The following is a 26,349-nucleotide window of genomic DNA, read 5'->3' as shown; positions in this document are numbered from 1 at the left end:
GCGCGACCTCGGAATTGCCCACTCCAGGGCTTTTTGAAGCAGATTCGGGCGCCTGGATGTTCGTCTCAATAGCTCCGTGTGTTTATGCTTCAGAGGCGGCAGACAGCCTTGTTATCGACTGGTTTCAGTTCCCTTCCGTGTGACAGACCATTTCATCCTCGGATCGGATAAAGACACTGCTGTTGTCAGGGGCTTCACTGTAAACATCCGAGGAACGGCGATCCCGGGCAAATGTTCCGGGAGGAATTCTGACTGGAGACATGCGCGATTGGATTTTCATACAAGCATCATCTGAACTCTATCAGAATTAAGGACAAATACACTATAAACGAAGCAACTGTTTTCTACAAAAATGTAGATAATTGCTTTGTCCGTCCCCTTTTAAATCTAGATTAAAGACTCATCTCTTCAAGTAAGATCTTTCTGTGAAGCACTTTGGTCTTCCTGCTGTTGTTGTACAGTGCTATAGGAATAAACTTCGATTCATTGATCGATGAACTCTTTGTTCCCATTGAATGCAGGCCATTTTTTGTCAATTCTTTCATAAAACAGCGGCACAAATACAGTACAATTCCCATTCGATCACAGTGGCCTCGACGTGGTGACCTTAAGAGCACTTTATGCTCGCCTGAGCATAAAGGAAACGGCAGAAACGGGTCTGATCCTTTGTCCATGTGGGCTTCAAAGTTTCATAAAGCAGTAAAGATGATCACAATAAGTAAATGATCGATTTACATCACATTTACGTGAAAACAAAAATGTGTATAAAGCTGACAATAATTATATGACCAAATCATTATTATTATTAGTATTTACTTATACAGGTGGTCTCTTGAGACTCAATGTCTCATTTGCAAGAGAGACCTGTTAAAACATACAAGGTAGATAACAGTTAACAATACAGTGGACCGATTACAGCAACTTATAATAACTTACACAATACTAAGAAAACGTGTAAAACTTAAAAACGAGAGCAGTCACATGGAGGATACTCCTTTACAAGGGATTTAAACTGATAGAAGGTCACAAGATTATCCACATAAAGGTTTTCATGGCACTTTCTCAATAATGGAACCGCCTAAAGCAGAGACTGACATGTTCTGCGACAGAACCCAATGTTTTCTAGAGAACAACATGCATTTAGTTTACAATTAACATTTTCATGTAAGTAAAATTTTGTTGAACCAAATTGAAGTCATGTTGTATATTTTGAGTTGCTTGTGCAGCAGAGGGCGACATAGAGTACAGAATTGCGTCATCTGCATATAAATGAATGGAGCTTTGTAAATAAAAGTGGTCCTACAACTGACCCTTGGGGCACACCCTTCTTAACACATAAACATTCAGACTGGTATCTCTCAGCAAACGCCGTCAGGCTCGATCTGTGAGGTAATTTGCAAACCAATTTCTTGCATTTAAATCAAAGCCAAAGAGATCCAGACATTCTAACAAAATACAATGATCTACTGATAGAAAGAGCAACACATTCCTCACTCTTATCTAAAGCGATAGCAATAGCAAAAAGACGCAATCCAGTTTTTTGTGACGGTCAAACAACATGTCTCCGTGTAAATATCAGCCTGACTAAAAGAGAAAAGATAAACATGAATTACTTTATTCGTTTCTCAACAGAAGTCTATAATCCCAACAGCATTAGACATTCACGCTCTCTTAACTACACCAAACAGCAGCATTCTTCTTTGCGCCTCAAAATACAGTGTAATAAAGAAAACACCAGCACATTTTACACCGATATTTGAATAAAAACCTGTTGTATGACTCACGCCCAGGTAATAATTGAATAACTATGTGCCGAGGAGGCGGCGTGTCTGAGCGGGACGGGCCTGTTTAACAAAAGTGGAAATTGTGGAGGGAGTGAAAGCGCGGAAAGTGGTATCAGACGGAGGCTCATTGAATTACATGTTGACAGCTCGGCTCGCGATGAAGAGACGCGCAGAATGAGATTTTCTAACGTGAATATGGGAGATGATGGTGTGGCTTTCTCCTCATTGTCAGAGCCTGACAGAGCTATTACCGGCCCATAACTTCAGCTGTCGGCGAGCGGCTTCAGTTCGCCACAACCCGCCCCACGCACCCCTCAGAATATTGATCACAGCACAAAGGAAACAGGTAGAAGAGAGGGGGACAATGACTGGAATATGAGCACATTGGAATTTAGTCATTTATGGGTTTTGATCAGTTGAATGTAATGTTAAGGCCTTCGATATCAATAAAAAGCATTCTCGAGGGTCATGTCATCATTTCCTTTGAAGCAGAGGTCGATACAACTCAATGTGAATAAATGTCCAAACAGAAATGTACAAATGTTTTCCCTGATTGTCATTTGGAAGTGATTGGATTCACAAACCTGCCACATTCACCTTATGGCTGAAAATCAAGCACATTATTTTGAACATTGTCTCCACTTTTGGACGCCTTTATGAGCCAGTAGTTTGACCTCAGTTCATAGGTGATGAGAGAGAAGATGTTGAACTTTGTGATAGTTTTGTTTCATCTGGATAGGTCCAACCATAACACAGATATTAGCCATAAACCATGTAAAAAATTCTGCATTTTGAGCGTCACCACACAGATATTAACCGATACTAAGAGACTTTCTTCAAAGTATCTCTCTCTGAGTGAAAAAGTGAATGGCCCGCTATATTTCAACACAAGCTCAAGGAAGTCTATCCTCTCTTGCAAACAAGACCTTACAGATCAGTTATATATGAATACATTAATGTAAAAAACATTAAACAACAATGAATTGACTTTTCTATGCTAAATATCTTTGACTACATGACAGGCTTTTAGATTGTGTTCATACTAACAACTCCCAAAGTGATCTGATCATTACAAATATGTTAATTATTCTTTTACAGCATTTCATAAACTTAAATACAAATACTCGCCAATTACTCCAGCAGTGTGCCGTTTTATCTTATCACTGTAGGTCAGGGGTGTCAAACTCATTTTGGGAGATGTAAACAGGACAATACTATAGAGAACATTTTTCCAATGAATGAATAATAATAATAAGCTGTGATTTGGTCAAAACCCCAATTTGACTGTGGCCTAATCAATAACAGCGGCTTACACTTGTATTGCACTTTACAAGCCTGCGTCACAAGTTCCTCAAAGTACTACATAGTCATTATTCATTCACTTCACACTCGGTGGTGGTAAGCTGCTTTTGAAGCCACAGCCGCCCTGGGGCAGACTGTCCATTTACACGTGTGTTGTTCATATCCTGATATCTTATTATGTCAGTGCCCTCTGCTGGACACGTGTGAAAATCTTTTCTTTTTTTTTATGTAAGCTGCCCCCTAGTGGCTGGAAGGAGCATTCTGGTTATTTCATGTGCTCATACATACTCTGGAGTTTATGCTCTACGGGGCCGGATTACATCATGTACCATGTTTGACACCCCTGCTTCAGGTGATAGAAAATCATTGTTTCTTTCTTTTTTTAAACAGTGACTTAAAGTGTTCACATTTAGTCTCCGTTATTCTGGCTTCATAAAACCACTAAGTTCCTTTTTTACCAATACGCCGCTGCTTGCGTCATACCCTGTTCTCTGGTTAATACGCTTGTCCATCACAGCCATCGGGAATTTGAAGAAATCACCCCTGATCCCAGATACACGTCTTTGTGAAGAATAGGAAAAGTATTCGGGCTGAACCGGGTCTCACCCACCTTTGCAAATTCAAGAAAACACTTTTTTCCTTTGGCAATCGTATTTTAAGATAGACCAAATCTACTGGTGTTTTTTAGGTCCTATTCTCATCCAAGAAAATATGTTTTTTCTCACTCAGACATGGTAAAAATAACACTAAATATGATTAGGAATAATTTCAAACCAAATAATATCCGCGTTTTGTGCAGGGCTGTGAGTGATGGCGGTAATTGGACGACTTGTTAACAGCCGCTCAAATGATTAATGCCATTACAGAAGGATCCTTAAATGTTAATGTGGAGCGGAGCCGAGAGGAGCCGAAACATTAGCATAAAACTGAATCAACGCGTTTCAATATTTCATGTAACATTTGATATAGAGACGCGTGTTCCCTCACGCAGACAGACGACTTAGAAACGCATTAATTGTGACCCGCATAAGAGCGCGGAAACGTCTCCTTAACTAAATGTATTGTTTCACATGCGCCTAAATATTAATGTGGCCGAGATAAGCCTTTTATCATGAAACAGATGATTAAACATATGCTTAGAGACAAGGTGACGCTGGAATTGTTTCATTTCGTTTCCGTCTGACAGTGTTTGAGAGTCTGCCATGTAACAAAAAGGCAGGTGGTTTGAATCAGCTGTTTGTCTGCTCTTCACCTCAGAAAGTGAGAAGCCGTTGGCACAAAATGGCAGCCCCAGGGTCGATGTGGTGACGGAAGTTTATTAGAGCTCATTTTGATGACTTTGCAAATCCTGTATGTAAACAAAAATTGATTCCTATGTTCCTGTGTTTATTTATATTACGGTAAAGTTGTATGTGCGGAGAGAGGGGGCGGAGTTAACTGAATCGAAGCACTGTGTCTTCCGGGTTTGAAAAATATCTCCAGAAAACATTTATATTTATCGCAAAAATAGTGCTCCATAGTGGTAGAGGTACAATATATCATATAGTATGCCTATACTTAACTTTGGAATGGCTAAAATAGCATGATACAGATCCTTTAATATGCACTGTCACTATGAAATAAAATTAAATTAAAAAAATTAAATTAAATAAAAACGGTGAACAAGAAAAACACTTCTCTGATTGGTCAATTAAACTCCACTTCCTGTTCGCCCTTTGTTGCAAGAAATTGGTTTGCAAATTATCTCACAGATCGAGCCCAGGTGGTTGTTGCTGAGAGCTACCAGTCTGAATGTTTATGTTTTAAGAAGGGTGTGCCCCAAGGGTCAGTTGTTGGACCACTTTTATTTACAATTTATATTAACTCTATTGCTGGGTTGCAGGTGACATCACAGCATTCTAAAGGCCTATACTATTATAGAGAGGAAAAATTATTATTTTTATCATTATAATTATCATAATTATCACTATAGTTTTTGAGTACATTTTTGGTCTTGTACAAAGAGATCATGGACCCAGTGACTGATATTAATGATCATTTTTTTAATCCATACATTTTCTTTTTAGCTACAACTTGTGAAAGTGTAATGCTGTTAATAGGAAAAACTGGCTCCTGCCCCCGCTGGGTCCGATGACATCAACACATTCCAGAACCTGCAACCCAGCCCAGCAATAGAGGGTCTGCACATGCGAGTCAAGGTTCTTGAGTGTCCGACGTTTCGCCTCTCATCCAAAAGGCTTCGTCAGTGCACCAAAGTTCAGATGAACCCGCAGCCCAGACTTAACCTGGTCTTTATCTGGGCTGCGGACTCAACTGAACTTTAGTGCGCTGACCTTTATTGAAGCTGGTTTAATGATGTTAGTTTTGATACTGTATTTTGATGTTTGGAATCAAAAATACATCAAATTCAATGACAGAAATGTAAAAATATTGTTTCAAAATCATCTTGCGAACCCCACTTTGGAACCTTTTGGAGCCGCGACCTCCATCATAACAAGTTAAAGGGGTTTGTGACCCCCTGCCTGGGTCACACTGTGAGAAATAGGAACCTTAGCCTACATAATTCTTAAAAAAAAAACAAATGGCTAAAATAAAATTCATCAAACTACAAGCAAATAATGGCCTCTGGTAAAATAGCAAACACATGCTACAATAAAATATTGCATTATATGCAACTGAAAATACGTATATTTTATCAAAATGATCCGACGACCCCCCAAATTTATCTCACGACCCCCTTGGGGGTCCCGACCCCAGGTTGAGAACCACTGCTCTAGAGGACCAGGAGCTTGAGGGTTCTGCGCAGTATCTTGTCCAGACTGAGATGTTTTTCCTGGGATCTGCTGTAACCCCTCGTCCAGTTTGGATGTTGCTGCCTCCAGACCTTTTCCAGCTCTTCTTTGACCCCCCAGTTCTCTCCAGTTTCTCGTATTCCTCATATTTCCCCCACCACAATGTCCGGTCAGTTCCTCCATCACTCTCCTCTCTATCTGTATCTGGAAGTACCTCAAGATCAAGTCATTCTCTGCCATGATCATCTTCCACTCTGCACTCTGTTATGTAATGCAGGGGCCTCTGAGTCTACAGGCCCCCCCCCCCCCTAAGATGAAATCGTGTTGCATCATAAACTATCTGGGAGGTCCATTGTTGCAACACTCTGCACTAATCTAAATCTAGATGCCTCATTACAAACCATAAATGCTTGTTAATCTAATCACACAGAATGCTCTCCCTCTGGACTCGAAATTATAAAGTTTTGACTGGCTGGAAAGTGGGGGGAACATAAAAGCCGGCTGTACTTATGTCCCTGCAAGAGAGGTAGGTGATATTTTATATGCAAATACCGAATCAAAAAACAAGGGCTCGGAGCTTAATGACAGAATAATGATTTGAAAATGTATAAAAAGCCATCATCATCAGCCGAAGTAAATGGAGGCAAATGAAGCTAATGTGCCTTTAAATGCATTAATCTTACGCGGCTAAATGAAAAAGCAGGGAAAGGCACTTTATCACAGGCGCTACGTTCGGAATAGCAACCGGGAACTTGTGCGAAGTTACATTAAAAGTTGACGAGAAGCGGCGCAGGAGGAGTGGAAGGCGAGGCTCGGGGGACGGAAAGACGGATGAGGGAGAATGTGTGCGGTTTCTGAGCGGAAACATCTGCGTAAAGGCCGCAACGAGACGCCACGTGACGGTGGGGATGCAGATTGTAAAATATACGTGGGTGCTTCCCCATCGTCATGAAAGAAGAAGAACATTATGAAGTTTTGAAGCGGATCGCCTGCATTTCCAGGGAACATCGGCCTCGGGTGCACTTGACAATTCAGAACAAAACAAATGAAACTAAAAATCACTGTTTGTCGTATATGGTGAAGGACAGTGTTTCCCAACCAGGGAAACGGGAACCTCTTGGGGTACTTGATCATTTAGCTGGGGGTACTTTGAATTATTTCAGATTTAGATTAAACAATAAAGTAACATTTCAAAAGTTCTTTCAAAGGAGAGTTAGTTTTAATGATGTTCTTCTGTAAAATTTTTGAATTTGAGTGGATTTGTCCCTTATTTTGAACACAACACACTATTAAATACATCCATCCATTTTCTTCCGCTTTATCCGGGGCCGGGTCGCGGGCAGCAGTCTCAGCGAGAGAGATGCCCAGACTTCCCGATTCACGCACACCTCCTCCAGCTGTTCTGGGTGGACCCTGAGGCGACACCAGGCCAGCTCGGAGACGTAGTCAAACTAGCGTGTCCTGGGTCTTGTCCACAAGGTCTTGTCCCACTAGGACATGCCTGGAACACCTCCCGCAGGAGGCGACCAGGAGGCATCCGGAACAGATGCCCGTCAGATGACTCCTGAGCAGCAACTCTACTCCAAGCTCCTCCCGGGTAACTGAGCTCCTCACCCGATCTCGAAGGGTGCGCCCAGCCACCCTGCAAAGAAAACTCATTTCGGCCGCTTCTATTCACAATCTTGTCCTTTCGGTCATTACCCAGATCTCATGACCATAGGTGAGGGTGGGAACGTAGATCGATCGGTATATCGAGAGCTTTGCCCCCCGACTATTAAAACTATTAAATACAGAATAATCATAGTTTAGTTGGTGACAATGTAATAACTTTGGTAAAATCCTCGGAGTAGGGGGTACTCGGAGTATAAATCAATGACCCAAGGGGTATGCGAGACAAAGAGAACCACTGGTGTAGGAGTCAACATAGCATAGTTGCCTGAGTCATATTTTAAGGTTTTAAATACAGAATACTAGAAAAAACATCCTTAGAGATGCTGAGAGAGTTTTGTGTATCTGTACATTTATTAGCATTTCCCCCGGAAGCAAATTGAGTTTCATTATATTTCATGTTTATTGCAGCTTGTGTGGTATTTTAGGATATTATGATGCACTTTCAGAACAAAGGTTTACTGTCATTTTTATGCCTGAGAGTTGACCGTATCGCTAGAGTCAATAATATTGTTTATCACGATACTTTCTTGCCTCAATATATTGAACTTGACATTTGTTTTCGTGACAGGCCTACCAAGATCGTTGGAGCCCCAGAGGCACCTCTGAAAACAATACTCGAGGGCATGACATTAAAAAAGGGCTCAGTGGAGGTGTCTCAAGAGGAGCTGCAAGAAACAAAAAAGGGACAAACGAGGAGGTATGTGGGCAAGACTCACAGCTAAGCCACACATGCCTTCCATTGTGCTGGCTAATGGACGTTCACTGGAGAATTAAACAGATTAACTGCTGAGCTCTTCCCAAAAGATGGTGAAGAGGAAGGAGGAGGAGGAGCTGACCAGTGCAGGACACCATGCTCTTAAACAGGGACAAACCCAGGAGGAGGTGCACCATTTCAGAGGATCAGAGCAGACAGAAGGCAGCCAGGTTTCCTCCGGGTTTCATCTTCCTCCAAAAACATGTTGGTCGGTGATTAAGAGACAAATAAGCGGAGAGAGAGTACGCAGGTGCTCTTCCAGGATCCAGGTACACAAATTCAATGTTTAAAGAAGAATGCGATCCAAGGCACTCTGGCTTGAATAAAAATCCTTTAATATTACTGGGACATCACTAAAAAGTAACATTAAAGGATTTTTATTCAAGTCAGACTGCCTCGGATCGCTTTCTTCTTTAAACATGTTGGTCGGGTTGACCCACAGTGGTGGTGCGGCTCAGGACTAACACCTGAACATCATTTAATTGTACACATGCACAATGACAAATGAAGCACTTATTTACTTACTTAAAGGGGCTAGTTACAAGTTGTCCATGTAATACTCATTACTGCCACCTCAGGTCATACGTGTAACTGCGCCTTCTATATTAAAGCAGTACTAAGTAACGTGTTTACCTTAATAAATCCTCTCCGTAGTCCCTGTGGGGGTAATACAAGTGTTTATGGGATGATTGGAGGGTCTTTCATCTCTCCCTGGTGTCTCTGGCCAGAAAACCATGTTTGCAACTTGTCTGACACCGGTGCGGAGAAAGCAATACACACTAATGGAATCACGAAGAAGAAGCTAACATGCTAACGGGCAAAGCTAACTGCGGGCTAACGTCACTTTAAACAGTATTTACAGCCAGGTTTGAGTGAAAAAAAATTGTATAATTGGATGCACAGTAACCCTCTCTCCCTTCGCCTTTCCTGTCAGCGTAGTATTTACTCTCCAAGACAATTAATAAGTTAAAAAATCGTAACTTGCTACTACACCTGCAGTTGCACTTATGGCCTCTAGGGGGAAGAGTTACTTAGTACTGCTTTAAGCTTGTGCATGACGGCACTTGGGACCCGAAGTAACAACTTTTTGAGTGAATGGGTCTGGGCTCATTCTGCACATTAGGACATGGCTGGAACATGCAGAGGGAGGAAAATACACAATTTTTACATGTTTAAACTCATATAGTCCCTTTTAATATGTCCTACTTCTCATATAGTCTTGAGCATATTGTATCTGTACTGTACAGCAACAAACTGCACATCTACATCCTCCACTGATCGGGTTTGCCAAATCGGGTTACATAATGAGCAAGCAGACCAGGCCTCGTCGTGCCTGTCCATATACTGGAGCCAGTTTTTCACCGTCTATGGAACTGTCACACCAGTTCAGCCCCAAACTAAGTAATACGCTCCTGTCACTGTGTAACACGGGCAAACACGAACCGAATCTATCAAGACAAACACAACAGCAACATACACGCGCTTCACGTCAAAGGAGTCAGTGCAACAGCGGCAGATTCACCGCCTGACTTTACTGCACAGAGAAACAAGAAAAACAGTCACTGTGAACTCGATCTTCTGGGGATCAGCGGTGGAACTTGCTGCTCTTCACCTCTTTATCCAAGGATTCTCACTCATCTAGTTGATCTTTAGCGTCGATTTGGAAAAACTTCATTTGCATAATCCACAACGACAGACCTGCCTTCTTTTAGATATCAAAAGTTGTAAAGAAGCCTCAAAGGGGCTAGATGCAAGTTTGCCTTTTTTACTCACTACTGCCACCTCAGGCCATACGTGTAACTGCACCATCCATATTAAGCTCGTACTTGACGGCACCTCGGACCCGAATTAACACCTTTTTGAGTGACAGTGCAGGATTTTAGAGGCAGTTGTGGTAAATAGGTCATTTTACACATTAGGACATGGCTGGAACATGTAGGAAAATACATAATTTTAACATTTTTAAACTCTGTATCGTCCCTTTAAAGTGATATTTCAGGATTTTTGACATAGGGCCTCATTTCCTAGTTATCCAGAGTGTTGCTGATTTCTGGAGATATATTTTTTTGTAATTCATGCAGTTCTTATGTTTGAAGAGTTTCGTGGCACTAGGCTAGTGCATTTCTATGGTATCAGCTAGCCTGCATTAAAAACAGTCTGACCCGCTCCACAGTGCACTTAAGGCAAATCACTTATAATGCCAGACTAACCATATAAATGTCTGTGTCGATAGAATCATTTTAACCATTTTGCATTTAAAATAACTTATATTTGAGCAGCATCAGCTTCATGGTTGTATAAGCTACACGGCGGCGGAGTGATCTGCTAGAAAATAATCCCTCAAAATGCGATCATTCATGTGATGCAAGGTCAGTTGTATTCCAAAAATTACTCAGACATTTATATGGTTAGTCTGGCATTTGCCTCAGGTGCTCTGTGGAGCGGGTCAGACTGCTTTTAATGCAGGCTAGCTGATACCATAGAAATGCGCTAGCCTTGCACTAGCCTAGCGCCACGAAACTCTTCAAATATAAGAACTGCATGAATTACAAAAAAAAATAAAAATCTCCAGAAATCAGCAACACTCTGGATAACTTGGAACTGAGGCCCTATGTCAAAAATCCTGAAATATCCCTTTAACGCTTATCTGTGGTGTCGCTACTGTAACCGCACGTTGTTTTGGTAAGAGCGAGGCAGTGTGGACGATGCATTCAGGGACAGTGAGAAGTGTGGGAAAGGAACGTTTTTCTCACACAGGAAGTCGGGACAAATATGTAACAGTTGTTTTCTCCATTGAGGTGGCAATCGGAGGTGGCAGAGACTTTGCTGCTTTTAATGCCCCGCAGAAACCCTGTTATTGTCAATATTAGGCGATTTATTTGTTTCGAGGTTTGCCTGTGCCTCCCCTCAAAGTCACTTTCCATCACGCACACTCTTTTCTTTTGCAGTGCAGCGTAAGCGGCGGCGTGTCCTGACATCTCTCTCTCTCTCCTCGCCGCGTGTTTACGAGGCTGACAGGCATCACCGCGGCTCAGCCAATCAGAACGCGGCGGCCCCTCGCTGTCATCGCGTGTGAAAGCGGCAGAAAGAACATGAGCGGGACTAAAATAAAAAATAAAAACATGAGGAGGACGTCCGGAACAGAGCGCACTTCCACTTCACTGGCCAAGCGCCGCGTGTTTGAGCCGCCGCCACCGCCGCATCTTTTCACACTCGACGCCGAGTCTGTCAGCAGTTATTTTAGGTTTCTCTGTGAGGTCTGTGTTTCTGAGCGGCTGCACTGCAAAATGTGGGGGGCGGGGGGGAAACATCAAACTGCAATAAAGGTCTTATATCATGCTTTATTCAGGCATTTATGAGTCATGTTACAAAACCTAGAGCTGTGTTTTGAGCCAGTCTCGCATCTTTGAGTAATCTTTCACATTTCCCGCGGGTGGCAGCTGCCAAAACTCCTCCTGAGGTTAACCCTTTCCTTACCTCTCGATCCCCTGCTCAGCTTAATCCTCTCATCGTGAAATAAAAACACCCGTCATAGCTTCACTTCACTACTTTCTTCTCTTTATTGAAACTGAGCAAGAGGAGGGGGTGGGAGGGGCTTAGAGTGACATCACTTGAGAATCAGGAAGTTGGAATTTTGTTCAGCTATTTTATATCAATAGTGTATGTATCTATGCATCATCTATAACCGTTAGTTCATTACGTATCTGTCTAGAAAATATCCTCAAGTGTGATGAGTGGTGGGACTCTATTAAAATATTTTAATCGAGTTAATTAGAGGTTTGTAATAATCAATCGCATGAAAACCCAAAACTTTTTTTTTATTTTTTATTATTCAATAATTAGATAGAAACATGAGTGAAACAACACATGTATTTATTATTGTTAATATGTATACTTATTCAAGTAACTGAGGCAAAGTGCATTTATAGCTATTTAGCTTTCAGGTGTTTTAGGAACTCTGATCACTCAACTCTGATCATTGATCACTTGTAGAGTTCCTTAAACTGTAATAATAATGCCACATTTATATAAAAGCAAAAGTGCCATAAAACAGAGTCTTTAAAGGGACTATACAGAGTTTAAAAATGTTAAAACCAAGTATTTTCCTCCCCCTACATGTTTCAGCCATGTCCTGTGTAGAATGAGCTCAGACCTGTTCACCACAACTTCCTCTAAAATCCTGCACTGTCACTCAAAAAGTTGTTACTTCTGGTCCGAAGTGCCGTCATGCACAAGCTTAATATAGAGACTGCAGTTATACATATGACCTGAGGTGGCAGTAGTGAGTATAAAATGGCCAACTTGCATCTAGCCCTTTTAAGGCAGCTTTACGGTATTTTTTGTCATAAAAAAGGTAACGCTTTATATTAAGGCATGCTCATAAAGTATTAATAAGGTATTAATAATATGCTTGTAAAGTATTAACACATGCTTATTATACTTATATCTGTTAACATACTATTATTAATAATACGCTTATTCATAGCCAACCCTTAACCTATAACCATAACCCTAACCTAAAATGATAACTAATGCTTATCAATACTTAATGAGCACACCTTAATCTAAAGTGATACAAAAAAAAAAATCATGATAAAATATAATACGGGAGATTTACGAGATGATACTAATACGAGAGGACTATGGGAAATAAGATATGCTTATGGTTTAGGAACAGCAAATGTGACTTAAGTTGTGTTTCGCCCACACAGATCTTACACACAGTTTTAGAAACTAGAAGGTCTTGGCTTTCAAATGTAGTATCACACTGGCACATCTAAGCTGTACAGTCAATGTGCTTTGAGATTTGGAAATGCACAATTGCTAAGCCTATGGCAAATATGTAACAGGTTGAATAATTCGAGTAGGACGACTGATATTGAAAAAAGTCTGCAGATATAGAAGAAAACAACCATTTATAAATCAGATTTTGTGCTTCACATAAAGAATAAAGTAGATCACATGTAAAACGTTCCTGCCGCTGGTGGAATAAAATGCAAAACACAAACGCTACTGTATATAAATAAAACCAGGAGAATAAAACGCCTCCTATATGTCTGAATCTCAGTATTTTACAGTATATCTCTGCGGATGTAGTAAACAAGGACAGAAGATAATTTGGTTTGGCAGCTCAGACACTCCTGAACGATCCGCCAACGCCACAACATCTTTTTAATATATGCATTAAACACCGGAGCCAACTCAACACTGTCAAAATTCACTAATTAAACTGTTGGCAACGCGAGGGTGACAGCTCCAAACACACGATATGGTTAAATAAAGCTGAGGAACGTCTTCATGACAAACGGGGGGGGGTGCGGAGCCGCAGAGATGACACCGTTTTGCTCGGAGCCATTTTGGAATCCTATAGTTCATTTGACGCGCGGCCTTCTGTGTTTGATAACTTTATTCGCCGGTTTTTCGCTCCGCAGATGTTCGCTGACACAAAACTGGCTTCAACTACATTATGAAAAATGGTAAAGCGTCTCTTATTCCCTTTATGAATAGGGCTGTTGGTATTAGCGTTAGCGCGCCAAGGTTGTTTGCAAACTTATCCCCATAAAGAATCAGAATGAGGTCGGCAATATCGCAATTTCAGTGTAGATTTGTTTAGGTAGAACGATATTATATTACAACAAACTAAACACTGTGTCTCTCCAAGGGGTCATATATGTTTAACCTCTTAACCCCCGCCTTAACCAAGTACATTTTCTACAGTTTTACCCAAATCTAAAAGCCTGGAGAGTTTACAGCCTATAGATACAGACGGCATCTCTGGAGTCGCCCATATATGGTCATGTTTGAAAACAGTTAAGGGGGAAAACAATTTGTAGAAAAATCTAAACTTTCTCTAATTATTCAAAAACTACTTTAACAAATACTGCATTATGAATATAGTTTTCTACTGAATAAAGATACAAAGACATGGAGAGGAGCAAAGTGGCTCAACAGCCCATAAATACATAAATAACGGAGAATGATAACGTGATGCTACCAATGGCCGCTGGCTGCCCTGCTTTATGAACACAACCCTGGGGGCCGCCCTTGCTCCGCCATTGCTGTAGTACCTCCATATCGCCACTAGGCCCCCATTGAAAAGCATTGGAGTTTAGACACCTTAAAAACAACTTTAACGCCTGGTTTAAATTTTTTCAAACCTAGACTAGGCTAGATATTCCTCCTGAGATAACGCTGGGTTAATCACAATATATGAGACCAGGCTGGTTTTCGTAATATGAATTTTTGAAATCTCGTACTTAATGAGGGTCGGACTGTTAGCATTGGAGCAGCGCGAACTACACGTCACGCAAGGGCCGAGTCTACGGTGAAAATCCCGCCCGTATGTCCTTTTTAGGAACATGCTTCGTCAGAGCTGGGGAGGAGGAGTCTGTAAATCCTCCATGAATTCCCCCACGGCCGTGGTCATTCTGGTAAACGGGGAGGAGTGAGCAGAAGACGACCATTATTTTTACAGTCTATGGATGCTACATGTTAGCAGCATGCTAATGCTAGCACTAGTTACGACTGCCGTTTTTTTCACTTCTACTAAACAATCTGCTGTGAATAAACATCCATATGGACCCGATTTAGACTTGGCTTTATTTGTATGTGATACATAAGTTTATATTTCACCAGGAAATGGCTAAAAAGAGTGAAAAATTGTGTTTCCCAAAAGATTCTGTTTTCCCCCTCGGTGAGGCCACGCCCCCTTCTATGACGAGCTGCCGTCTGTATCTATAGGTCAGTGTCACGCCTCATTTGAAAGCTACAAAATTGATCTAAACAGATCGTTTTCCTCACGTTATTGCCTTCAATCTTCTGTTACTGTTTTGTTGCTCTCGTTTTTGTTGCTGTGTTGACGCTTTTTTTCAAGAAGCTTTTAAATTTAGGCAATTCGGACTAGAATAGAGATGGCTACAGGTATTAAGGAGTGTTTGTATTTGTTTTTCCCCACCAATGGAGCCCTGAGCTTCGAACCAGAAGGCTTTTTGGGACTAGGGCTAGGTTTTAGTTACTGCGATAACCTTAAGGGGTGTGTTTGTTGTCTCGGCATAGCTTTCTTCAGATTGATTGATTTGATTGGAGTTATTACATTGTTTACATTATTTACTCCCAGGGCAAACAGGTGACGGGTCAGACAAAGAGCGGTTCAGAAGCCCCTTATGAGAGACCAACAGGGCCGGTTTGAACCATGAGGCCGTCCTTCTGTGGACCCACCACCTGCAGGAGGAGCCATAAGGGGCTGGTGCGATGTGATTGGGGCAGGTCCAAGTGAAAGGATGGATAGACTCAAATATTTATACGATATATGGAAAATTTCAGTTTCATTTGGGTCGTGGCATGTCATCCTGGGTTAACGGTGGGTCCCGAAGCCGCACCACTTGAGAACCACAGATGTATAACATTGGCATTTGCGAAAGAAATAAAAATTACTTAAGGCTGCTATGGTGAGGCCCTTGATGTTTTGGCATTGATGAAAATCGTCCCTCCACAACACAAACCTGCCGACCCCTGCTATAAAGGGTGCTTCAGAAGATTAATGCAAAGACTAAACGAGTTGTTGAAACCAACCCATAAATGTAAACGTTTCCATTATCCAAATTGTGTCACAAATAGAGTCAGTTTGGTTTTATTTAATATTGAAATATTTACAAGAGAAAAAAGAACAATCCCTCTTCAGTGTCTCAGTGTAAAAAATCAATAGCTGTGAGCGTTTCGCGAGGCATCCTTTGAGGTGAAGGTATTATGTCTCTTAAACACAATCTGGTCCAGAGTCAGACTTCCTGAATGAGCCCTGACTCCGGGTTTTTTGGGGGGATCACCTCCTTCTCTCCTGCCCCCCCCCCCCCCCCCCCCCCCTGCCACTCTGATGGTATCGACGGGGCGACTGAGGAGGGAGTCCAAAGTGCGGATTAGTGACTGGAGATAAGGCTATTCGCTGTAATTAAAGCCTATCTCAGAACAGCAGCGAAGAAAATAAATCACCCTCGCTCTTGCAGCCACTGTCCAAACGCTGCAACAATTACTCCATAATTAACCGCTACACGCCGCCGCGGCTAACGGGACATATTTTAAGTACGGCATTAGCGCAGCGCTCAATTAAATTAGCTGCGAATGCATTTAAGATCAATGTAATAGATCACCTGTTTAACCTTTTTTAATCACGCTGCAGTAATTGTGTTAGCGTCTTATCGTCTTTATGATGTGCCACTCTGCCTCATCTGACAGTGGAGAAGGGTGGACTTACTAAAGCGGACATAATACGCTAATTACAGACTTTTCAGGTCTTAACTGTGTTATAGTGTTGTTGTTGAATAGTTGAGTAATGATGGGGCTTTTGGCTTGGAGACAAACCTTTGTGATCCTTTCACAAAAACAGCTGTTCAAAAGACTGGTTCATTGTTTGTTACATTTTCTTTTCAACCAAATCTGACAAATATCTCAAACTAACTAATCACCCAGCGGCTTTATGGGTGGTTGACGTGGCGCCTTGAAGGAGGAGGGTCTCCGTGACTCGGATTGATTGTCCGCATACAAGGGGCCTATCTCACCGGCCTGGAGACTAGTTGGAGACTCGAGCTGCAGCTGGAGTTAAGGCGAGTCTCCAGGTAGTTTGATTTCTCTGCATCGTCAACGAGAGGCCTGCAGTTGTGGCTTGACCTGTGAGACGTTTCTGTGACGTCCCTGCACTGTCTCCAAGACCTGTCGGATACCAAGGAGATCTCAAAGAGACGTATGGAGTCTCCTTGGTATCCGGCAGGTCTTGGAGACAGTGCAGGGCCGTCACAGGTTCAGGACAACAGATAATATTTGCAACACAACTGCTTGAGACCGCGCACACACGGAGACTGCTTGGCGACTTAATAAAGAATAAGCTGCTAAATGGTATTAGCTGCTAATAAAAGGCATGAATAAGATGCTAATCCAATGTATTAATAAACTGATAATTAAAGGTATTAATAAAATGTTGATTAAAGGTATTAATAAGCAGTTTATGATAATTAATAAGATGCTAATGAAATGGTATTAATAAAATGCTAATCGAAGGTATTAATTAGATGCTAATCCAAGGTATTAATAAAATGCTAATCAATGGTATTAATAAAATGCTAATCCAAGGTATTAATAAAATGCTAATCCAAGGATGGTATTAATAAAATGCTAATCCAGGGTATTGATAAAATGCTAATCAATGGTATTAATAAAATGCTAATCCAAGGTATTAATAAAATGCTAATCCAAGGATGGTATTAATAAAATGCTAATCCCGGGTATTAATAAAATGCCAATCAATGGTATTTTAAAAAATGATAATCGATGGTATTAAAAAAAATGATAATCAATGGTATTAATAAAGTGCTAATCCAAGGTATTAATAAAATGCTAATCCAAAGTATAAATAAAATGCTAATCCAAGGTATTAATAAAATGCTAATCCAAGGTATAAATAAAATGCTAATCCAGGGTATTAATAAAATGCTAATCCAAGGTATAAATAAAATGCTAATCCAAGGTATTAATAAAATGCTAATCCAGGGTTTCAATAAAATGCTAATCCAAGGTATTAATAAAATGCTAATCCAAGGTATAAATAAAATGCTAATCCAAGGTATTAATAAAATGCTAATCCAGGGTATTAATAAAATGCTAATCCAAGGTATTAATAAAGTGCTAATATATGGTATTAATAAAATGCTAATCCAAGGTATTAATAAAATGCTAATCAATTGTATTAATAAAATGCTAATCCAGGGTATTAATAAAATGCTAATCCAAGGTATAAATAAAATGCTAATCCATGGTATTAATAAAATGCTAATCCAAGGTATAAATAAAATGCTAATCCAAGGTATTAATAAAATGCTAATCCAGGGTATTAATAAAATGCTAATCAATGGTATTAATAAAATGCTAATCAATGGTATGAATAAAGTGCTAATCAATAGTATTAATAAAATGCTAATCCGAGGTATAAATAAAATGCTAATCCAAGGTATTAATAAAATGCTAATCCAGGGTATTAATAAAATGCTAATCAATGGTATTAATAAAATGCTAATCAATGGTATGAATAAAGTGCTAATCAATAGTATTAATAAAATGCTAATCCAAGGTATAAATAAAATGCTAATCCAAGGTATTAATAAAATGCTAATCCAGGGTATTAATAAAATGCTAATCAATGGTATTAATAAAATGCTAATCCAAGGATGGTATTAATAAAATGCTAATCCAAGGTATTAATAAAATGCTAATCCAAAGTATAAATAAAATGCTAATCCAAGGTATTAATAAAATGCTAATCCAAGGTATTAATAAAATGCTAATCCAAGGTATAAATAAAATGCTAATCCAAGGTATAAATAAAATGCTAATCCAAGGTATAAATAAAATGCTAATCCAAGGTATTAATAAAATGCTAATCCAGGGTATTAATAAAATGCTAATCCAAGGTATTAATAAAATGCTAATCCAGGGTATTAATAAAATGCTAATCAATGGTATGAATAAAGTGCTAATCAATGGTATTAATAAAATGCTAATCCAAGGTATAAATAAAATGCTAATCCAAGGTATTAATAAAATGCTAATCAATGGTATTAATAAAATGTTAATGCAGGTATTAATAAAACGCTAATCAATTCTCTGATTGGCTAATCCTCCTGTCTCTCATCTAAACTCATTTTCACGTCACCAAAGCATGAGATTAAAGCGTTTAGCGAGGAATTTGAGTGCTGAAATTACTAGAAACTAGCCTGGTGAAGGTTTATGGACTTCATAAAGCACATGCAAAGGCCTTCATCCAAGTTTACATCTGTGAGTCCACCTCAGATGCACACACAAGACTACGAGAGATCAAAAGTCAAACTCTGTTACTGAGAGAAAGGAGACACATAAACACAAATTCAAAAAAGAATCTTATCCAGCGCCAGGAGCAACTCACGATGTACGGCTCGTTTTAATATTAGTAATTGAATGGAAGTTCCCAGCACTGCTCTTAAGTGAGACTGATGAAACGCTAATGAGTCTGTGCGCGCTAGTGCAGTACAAATGTGCAATCATAAATAATCACAAAAGGTCAGTTAATTACAGCCATTTGTTTTAAAGGAGGGAAGATCCATATGCATTTAGATGAAATATAAACAAGTGCTCCATTAAAGAGGGATGGGAAAAAACTCGGCTGTTTAGGCCAACGGGAAACGTGTGGGAAGAGGAACAGGAAGCCACTCGACACGGACATGTTTGTTATAATAATGGGGATGAATTAATGCGGCGCTGAGGCAATAAATAAAGACAATTAAGGCACTGTATGGAAATGTGAGCATGATCATCCACAGAAGATTTACAGGTTGATGTTGCAAGAGAAAAAGGCCATATTACCATCAACCAGTCATGCACATGTGCTTCTGTTTTAACCCCAGAGGAAGAGACTCTTTCATAAGAGATACTTTTCTGACAATGTATACAGTACATAAATACATAAAAAGAGGCCATTGCAAAGTAAATGTCTTAAAACTTTTATTCAAAAATACTTGTTTACTTCTTCCAGTTTGAGAAATTACCTGAGCTTAGATGAGTTGATGTGTCACGCAAAAAGACCAAAGATGTTGTGAGCATTTAGCCTCTCCCAGTATATTCCTATAGCTCCAAATATGGGCACACACACAGACCAGACAGGTACGTATCAACTCGTCTAAGCTCAGGTAAGAACATATCTCAGTGTGAAAAAACGGTGGCGGTGGTGAATGTTTAGTTTAGTTTATTTGAGCATATCCAAGCTGCAAGTTGTTAGAAAAAAAGAAAAGAAACACAATAATGCCCAAAAGGGAGTAGGCTGAAGCAAACAATGCTTATATATGCCTACCCCTTTAAACGTATTTACAAACCGCTTACATTGAGGTTTGTTCTCTGAGACCAGCTCATTATGGTACAATTAAGATATGCATAACCATAATCAACACATGGTTTAGGATATAGATACATAACCATAACCAAACATAGGAAATACGTTTACATAGCCTTCTGATGTATAGAATCAGGTTTAGAATACTGTCTTACATTGTACTGTGCGTTCTTAAATATGTAATGGTAACAGGTTATTGCTGCCGTCTGATGCTGCCCCATATAATACCATCATTGCCATATTTATATATACCTGTACATGGACAGTACGTGCATGCATAAACATATAGTTTCCTTCTTGTGTGTCTTAACTGTTTTGTCATCTGTGAGTACATTTCAATGTGTCCTCGTCTGTGCGTTAAAAGAAGCAGGATTTTGGAAGCTGTTGCCAAAAGGGGGCGCCCTTCGAGCACCAGCACCTCCTGCGCAACTCATTCTTCATTGTACATTTGGAGGAGTGCCTTTGAGCGTCCTGGTCTGTGCATTAAAAGAGCAAGATTTTTGGCCACCCGGTACCAGGGTGGTCCCACTCAAGCACCGGTTACCTCTTGCTTGCCCTGGTATTTTGCTGTGTGTAATTGATATATTTACATCAGATTATAGTTTAAGGTAGTTTCCATCTGCAGTCCCTGAGCAGGGGGATAATACAATATAAATGCGTCCATCCATCCAAAAACACAAACACGACAAACATCCAATCACTCCATCCTTTTGAACACAGTCATGTACAATCACATCAGTAAAAGTTGAAATTAAAGACCATTATTACAAAGACTATGATCAGTGCTGACACTGCTGGTTTTCCAATAGTAATAATATAGTATTAGTGGAGTTGGCTCTGAAATGAACGAAAGTAAAAGCATTCATTATGAAATTTTGAATTAAATAAAAGTATCTAAAATGGTTCTTGGTATAGCCCAATAGACCAACACAAGTTTCCTCACAGGGCTACACCAAACTAAATCAGTGAACTATGAATGAACTAAAACTAAATATCCTACATGGATTTAAATGACTTGATTTGAGAATATTAATCTTGTTTTGAGCTGTTTTCACTTTCTTTCACATTTGTTTCTGACCAAGTTTACTTTGATGACACGTCAGACTGGTCCTAAAGTGAATCTCGCTTGAAATAATAAAGTAAAACCACCGATGGGACAAGTACAGTTTCCTTAACCCCACTGGCGAAGAAATTCACCTGAAATAAGTGTATTGAAATAAAGACAAAGTGTATTGAATCGAGTTAGAAACAGGAAGTGATCTCAGTCAAATGCCCAACCAAATCTTAAAGCAGAACTAAGCAATTTGTTTACCTTAATAAATCCTTTTCATAGTCCCTCCTGGGGGTAATACAAGTTCATGGGATGATTGGGGGGGGTCTTTCATCTCCCCCTGATGTCCCTGTCCAGAAAACCACCCTTGCAGCTTTTCTGCACCGGGTCGGACGCCCCAATACACACTAATGGAATCATGAAGAAGAGGCTAACAGGCTAACGGGCAAAGCTAACTGTGGGCTAGCGCCACTTAAACAGTATTTACAGCCAAGTGTGCGTGAAAAAAAAAAACTCCATTGTGTAATTGAATGCACAATATCCCTCTCTCCGTTTGTCTCTTTTGTCAGCGTAGTATTTACTGTCACGGACAATTAATGAGTAAAAAACTGTACCATGCTACGACACCTGCACTGCTTTAACTAGTCAAAACAACTCAAATTTAATGCTCAATTTGAGACATATAAACTAATCAAGATATAAATTTTTGGAGTGCAAATGTCACGTCTTTAAACCCCTCCTCTGTGGCAAGGAAATACTCCAAAGCCCACTGGGAGAGAAGAGTAGCCTCGGGGAGGACCTCAAGAAGGAAAGACCCACTCCCATGGACGGACAGGCTGTGGACAGACCCAGGGCTGATGGGAGACTTTGGAACTTTGCACCTCTTTGCATCGCAGTCTGTCCAGTTCCAAACCACTTTCCCAAAGGTGTTGTCCACAGCCATGAAACAAACCAAGCTTCCTCCCTTCCAAAGTTGATTAACATGTCGTTTTTTTCCTCACCGTCTCCAGCCCTTTCTCCCCCCGGCCCCTCCGCCTCCGCTCTCCCCTCTCTATGTGCGCCACACAGTCTGCAGGAAAATAGGGGACAGATTGGGGCATGTCTCGGCAGAACCACGATTTCTCCTTTTTCACTTTCATACATTTTAATGCCTCCTCCTATAACGCCGCTGCCGCTGCACCGGCCCCGTCGCGCCCTATTTTATTCATATTTGACAGTGAAGGCCACGGAGACGCCTTTTTGGAGGTTAAACTCGGAAAGGTCGCACCCAACTTTGACTGCTCCAACATGTCCGCCTAACCAGTCTACAAATTGATTACATTCAAAAGCGTTTTCTTTTTTTTTTTCCTCGCAAAGTTTGAGTTCACCTTCTTTCTACCTTACCCCGGGGCGATGCTGAGTTGGGTGGAAAAAGGGGCCGACATGCATTTCGCCCGGAGCGTAAAAAATCAGCGTGTTTTCTGTCTTTGGCTCGGCTCCTCCAGAGGATGACGCGCGGCGCGGAAAACAAAGGCGTCGCGTCCGATTGACTGACAGCCGTTTCATGTCTCTTCAACGCAAGGTCAGATGTTCCCCCAAAAAGACAAGCGCGAGTGATATGGGATTTCTTCAAGAACGCCCTTACGTGTTGCATTCAAAGCCGTACGTTTTGGTGAAATGGATGCGATGCGGAATTCTAACCGGCTCAGATCCGACAGAGGTGACTTTTGTTAGGTTTGAACGCGTGACTGTTATTTCTAACCGGCGGTGAGATTGTAAAGCGCCTCGATACACAGGTTTTAAGATTTACCCGAAACTGATTGGACGGCACAGGCTTATTCCATTGAAAGAACACTGGAAAACCACAACGCAGAAACACAAAGATGATTGGAACAGTAGCCAGAGGAGAGATTGAACTGAACCGATATCGTCCAGAAAAGCAGAGCCAAATCCATCCTTCCATCCATCCAACAAGAAGAAGAAGATGAATGTATATCTTCTTCCGCTTTATCCGGGGCTGGGTCGCGGGGGCAGCAGTCTCAGCAGAGATGCCCAGACTTCCCAATCCACGCACACCTCCTCCAGCTGTTCTAGGGGGACCCAGAGCCGACACCAGACCAGCTGGGAGACATAGTCCCACCAGCGTGTCCTGGGCCTTCCACGAGGCCTTGTCCCAATAGGACATGCCTGGAACACCTTCTGCGGGAGAGGTGAACAATCTGTCTTTTTTGCAACAAAAACACTTGGAGTCATTAGCAACTCGGTTCAGATTTTAAACATAGGAGAAATTAACACAAATGTGCAACGGCTGTTTCAATCAATGTACTGCTACATTACCTTGACAAAGACCTTAGGGTCCAAACGCGTTGGCGGTTTAATAGTAAAAAAAAATACACACCCAGATGTGCCTCAGAAACTGTATCCTCCACAATGTACTGTTGTGTTTGTACATTGTGTACAGGAACAGGAATATTTCACGAGTGGTTAATTCAGTTCCTGTCGGGACGTGCTCTGTGATTGGATCAATATAAGACCTTTCGAGATTTCATCCGCCCTTAGCAAAGTTCCAGACGTCCTGCTTTTGAACAGATGCAAAAAAGCAGGAGTGGATGGCTGGCCAGACAACCTGCATCAGATACTCAAAGCTCTTTTACATCAAGGAACCACTCACCCCAAGCCAGTGCGATTGAGTTACGACAAACTGGAGCATCCAAAACTGATTGAAACAACAACAAACACTGATATTTCTGATTGTTGCTTGAGATTTTTGAGTAATACTGCTGCAGCAACCAATCAGGAAACTCATCGAACTCATCAGCTAACAGGAGCACCAAGAGACGTCTGGTGGGTTGACGGACTTTAGCGGCCCGACTAGCCCTTCCATCTGACCGGAAAACATGACCAAGCTCCATAAAGGGTGAACAACGCCAATGTTTTCACTGACTCATTTAAAATGCACCAAATCATGACTCAACCAGCCCCTCTGGCAAGTTCAGAAACCCAATGTGACCCATGTGTCAAAAACCTTGTCCATACCTGCTCTACAGTGTCATTGTTCTTGACTTGAAATTATATTCACACCAGGCATTTCTAGACTTCTCTGATGCTCTCGACACAATTTTCAAAGCTCCTAAAATATACAAATGCAATCCAAAAGAGGTCAAGCAGCTTCAAACTGGAAACAGGAACATTTGCAGCTTCTGAAGTTGGTCAAACTATCAGGGGTGTTACAGTAATCACAGCACAGCGGCCCATGTACGATCATAGAGTCCTCCTGGCAGGTGCTTATCCATAATACAGCGGGCTGCGGACATGAATTATTTCCTACCTGTCAATCACTGGCTGCCGGGCGCTGGCCCCGTCCCGCGATGGTTAGTCCGGTGGAGTTTAGATTCGACGCCGCGGCAGGAGTCTTGGCTGACCTTCTCCGCGTGCTTTCGCTCTCTTTCTTTTTTTTCTTTTTTTCTTCCCCAAGACCAATTATGATCCGTGAGCTGTGAGATAGAAAGGAGAAGAGAAGAGTAAATATCCACGAGGGAATCCCCCAAAACAGAGACCAAAACAGAATGAAAAATTGATGTTTTATGGCTTGGAGGGAGGGGACGAATGAGCGGGTTTAGAGGTGATAAAAGGGCATGGGGTAAAATGTTTGGCTCATGGTTGACCGCTGCAGACATCAGACACAATGTTTTTGAAAAGGGCTTCCAAGCATAAATAAGAATTTTTCTTTTTTTTTACCTGGTACCTGGGTATTTACATTAGCTACTCATGTACTGCACATAAATGTATTAGTAGAATAATTACTTGAAGCTTTGGAGAGCGGGTATAAGGGCAAATTAGGGGTACGTTCACCTTTTTCATCAACAAAGACAATAACGACGTCATTACGTAGATGCACCTTTTTTTTAAACGATGATAACGTAACAGTGGTGAGGTAAAAATAGCTCTTTGGAGACTAAAACATGACAAGATGTTTATGAGTTTGCGTTGACGAGACGAAAATGGGAGAAAGAAGTTCATCAGACAGTTGACATGGAGCTGCATTTATTTGCCTTTTTCTGCGAACTGCATTTGTGGTTTCCGTGCTCCACATTGTTTTACTGGATACTTTTATACGTCTTTGCCGTGTTTTTGTGGGGATCGGTGGATGTGTTTACTGCAAACAGTCCATAACGGTCCTGAGTAAACAAACAGCTAGCTTATGAGCTAAACCCATTTGAGAGCTACAAATTTCTTCTTCTGAGTCAGTGAAGAGGCACCAAGAGCCACACCTACAGCACAGAGGAGGCGTCACAAGAGGAGCTACAGGAAACAAAGGGACAAACAAGGAGGTATCCGGGTGAGACTCACAGCTAAGCCACATATGCCTTCTATTGTTCTGGTTAATGTTTGTTCTCTGGAGAATAAAACAGATAAACTGCTTAGCTCTTCCCAGAAGATGGTGGAAGACTGTTGTGGAGCGGAGGGAGCTGTGGAGGAGGAAGAGGAAGGAGGAGTTGGAGCTGACCAGTGCAGGACACCACGCTCTGAAACAGGGACAAACCCAGGAGACGTTGCACCGTTTCCGAGGATCAGAGGAGACTGAAGGCAGTCAGCCAGGTTTCCCCCTGGTGCTACAGTTTCCTCTCCCTCCAAAAACAAGCTGGTCAGGTTGACCCACAATGGCAGTGGGGCTCAGTTACAGCGGCTCAGGACAAACACCTGAACGCTATTTCATTGTACGGTTGCACAATGACAAATAAAGCACTTACTGACTAACTTCCTTACATGAGGCACTGCAGTCTGTGCCTATAGCTCCCTGGTCTGAGTGACTGACAGTGACATCACCGGGACTTTATCTTTTCTCCCAACAGTTTTTTCCCCCAGTTAAACACCGTTGCACATGAAACACGTTGATGAACAAATGCGCAGATGGCGCTGTTAGTAAAAAATCTCGTAGCAATTATCAGAGAATAAGGAGAGCTGGCACTTTTGGGAAAAGTTATGTTCACAATGACACTTCTGCCTATCGTGGTGCTACTTTCTGCCAAAGCTTAGTTCAGCCTGTCAACCTTCATCCCAATTTCCAATGCTTATTTTCAATACTTGGCTAAATTAATTTGTTGAAATAC

At 41.2% G+C, this 26,349-nt stretch overlaps 1 protein-coding gene across 2 annotated transcripts in view; it reads right to left on the bottom strand.

Moving 5' to 3' along the window:
* LOC306968938 (RNA binding protein fox-1 homolog 3-like) overlaps positions 1 to 26,349 on the bottom strand; it is a 1,481,628-nt gene that overhangs the window by 1,282,756 nt on the left and 172,523 nt on the right. For both annotated transcript variants that reach the window (XM_079564526.1, XM_079564524.1), the window contains exon 2: positions 24,567 to 24,732. The gene's annotated coding sequence lies outside the window, so the exon portion shown is untranslated. The remainder of the gene's footprint in view (positions 1 to 24,566; positions 24,733 to 26,349) is intronic.

The sequence above is a fragment of the Gobius niger genome (assembly GCF_951799975.1).
Source record: "Gobius niger genome assembly, chromosome: 10".
Taxonomy (NCBI): Eukaryota; Metazoa; Chordata; class Actinopteri; order Gobiiformes; family Gobiidae; genus Gobius; species Gobius niger.
The sequence above is the reverse complement of the archived record's forward strand: the minus strand, read 5'-3'. Positions and strand labels throughout refer to the sequence as shown.